Raw genomic sequence first — 2,534 nt, forward strand, 5'->3', positions numbered from 1 at the left:
ATCTTATAGCCTGACAACTTGGAATACGGCTCACACATGTAAGTAGTGCTGGTAGAGAATGCAAGTCAAACACTAACCCATTGGTCAGGACTGCAGCCCTTGGGTTGGCATATAGTGTCTTCACCCAATTACAGAATACAGACCCAAACCCAAACCTTGACAGGGTCATCATGAGAAAGCCCCATTCCACCTTCTCTGCATCAAGTGAGAAGGCTGTGACCGGGGCTAAACTAGGTTCACCTTTATGCCTGATGTGAACCAGTCTTCTCATGGTTGTCCTGAATACGTATTTTTAATTAAACTAACTTGATCACAATTGATACCTGGCAATGCTTTATCCAGACGGGAGGCCAAAACTTAGGAATAAGAGAGATCAGTGAATGTACCAGGTTAAGAGCCTGTATCTAGTTCAATTCAATTCAAAAATACTTTATTAATCCCAAAGGGAAATTAAATGTTGTTGTAGCTCATTATGAGGGTTTCCTCAAAGAGCCGTTGTAGATGCTGATGGTTGTGGGCAGGAAGGATCTCCTGTAGCGCTCCGTCTTACAGCAGATCTGAAGAAGCCTCTGACTGAAGACACTCTGTTGTTGTAGGACAGTCTCATGAAGAGGATGCTCAGGGTTCTCCATAATGTTCTTCATTTTATGAAGAATCTGTCTTTCCACAATGATCTCCAGAGGTTCCAGAGGAGTCCCCAGAACACAGCCAGCCTTTTTTATCGGCATGTTGAGCTTTTTTAAGTCCCTGGCTCTGATGCTGCTTCCCCAGCAGATGATGGCAGAAGAGATCACACTTTCCACAACAGACTTATAGAAGATATGCAGCATCTTGCTGCAAACACCAAAGGACCTAAGCTTCCTTTGCTTCTATTTGCCTTTATTTAGTGCCTCTAAATAAACATCAAAATATCGATATATCTCTTATAATATATTGGAAAGCCATCCAAGCCTGGTGACTTTGGATTTTTCATAGATGAGAAAGCAGCCTTTATCTCGTTTTCCATCATAGGGGTTTCCAACTTTGCTTTTTATTTATTAGTGAGAGTTGGTTATTGCAGACCAGATAAAACAATTTTCCGCTTCCTCCTCTTCAAGAATGCCAGTGGAGGTTGACAAATCTTGGTAGAATGACTTAAAGATCAAGTTAATTTCTTTTGAAGATGTTACCACTGGGTTATCCTTTTTAATCATTGATATTTTATTCAGGTTATCCTGTCGCTTTAATTGTCTCGAGAATAATCTTCCGTTTGTTGGGGTCTGGGAGACTGTCTCCTCTTTTGCCTGCTGCTTCCTTATTCCTCCCCGAGGTGGCGTCTGAACATGGTGGCTGGGTGCTGCGACAGGTGTTGCTCATCAAGCCTCACTAGAAGAGGGTTAAGAGGAGTCTGCTGCCAGCACTTCGATGCTTGAGTGTTAACCAACTGTGGTAAAGCTCTAGACCTCTGATGTTCCTGGATCCTCGTTCAGAAGGACCATCTCACCTCTTGTGTGTTCTCCATCAGGTTGCCCTGTGTTCTGGATCCCGTTCCAGCTCGTTTCCTGAACTTACCTGCATGAATTCACATTATCTCCTTTGGGTTGAAGTTTTCGACTGGCAGCGGTCTGACTCCTCCCTCCTCGGACTCCCCTATGATCGAACCCTGCTCACCCTCCACCGTGTTCACCTTCCAAGCCACCCTGCAAAGACCCGTCACACCATGCCAAGCTCACCTTCCTCCTGGATCAACTTCACCAAAATACCTGCTGAGAGGTGCAGAAGTCTCATTGACACTTATAGGAATAGTTTGATTGCAGTGATTGCCTCAAAAGGTTGTGCAACAGAATATTAAGTTAAGTCATTTATTAAGTATTAAGGGTACCATCATTATGTCCAGGCCTGTTTCATGAGTTTATTTTTTTTAAATAATTCTGTTGAAGCATTTTTGAAAAGCAATGTCTGACTTTCATTTGTTCATTTTCATAGAATTTTTATTCATTATTATCTTTGACAGATTCAAGCTATTCTGTGACCATTGTGGGCTTTTCTTTCAATAACGTGGGGTACCAACAAATTTGTCCACGTGTGTATGACGAAGGTGAGAGTCCAGCAAACACGCTACAGAGAAGACATGCAGATTTCTTTCCAGTCATAAAAAACTGCACCAGCCAACAGGAGGTGTCACCACTTAGCCATAGCACTAATAAGAAGAGAAACATGAGGTCTGACAAAAACTATGTGGTGAAGGAAATCATTCTTTTTGTTTTATTTGAATCATCAGCTGCATGACGGCCAATCACCATTTAGTTTGCTTAGTGCAAACTAGCCAATGACAGCCAACATTGTTAAGACACTGAGCTTTGTACTGACAGAGCACACGCCCCCTTAACTTCATTCACTTTGTATTGAAGTTTTTGATCTTTGTGATGTCAAATGCAACAAGTTTATAAGAAGTTGCTTATCCAATTACTGTGCCACTAGTGTGCTTGAAAGGGAATATATCCTCAAATACTTCAACAATAAACTTTTCCCAACTGTCGGGAGTGCATCCCTCA

At 42.1% G+C, this 2,534-nt stretch overlaps 1 long non-coding RNA gene across 1 annotated transcript; it reads left to right on the top strand.

Moving 5' to 3' along the window:
• Positions 1–771: 771 nt before the first annotated feature.
• On the top strand, positions 772–2,534 carry LOC124858333. The gene is made up of 2 exons (XR_007035804.1): positions 772–1,752; positions 1,994–2,534. It is a non-coding gene; the product is annotated as an uncharacterized LOC124858333 (long non-coding RNA).

Source organism: Girardinichthys multiradiatus, chromosome 21 (genome assembly GCF_021462225.1).
Source record: "Girardinichthys multiradiatus isolate DD_20200921_A chromosome 21, DD_fGirMul_XY1, whole genome shotgun sequence".
In the NCBI taxonomy this organism is placed as follows: Eukaryota; Metazoa; Chordata; class Actinopteri; order Cyprinodontiformes; family Goodeidae; genus Girardinichthys; species Girardinichthys multiradiatus.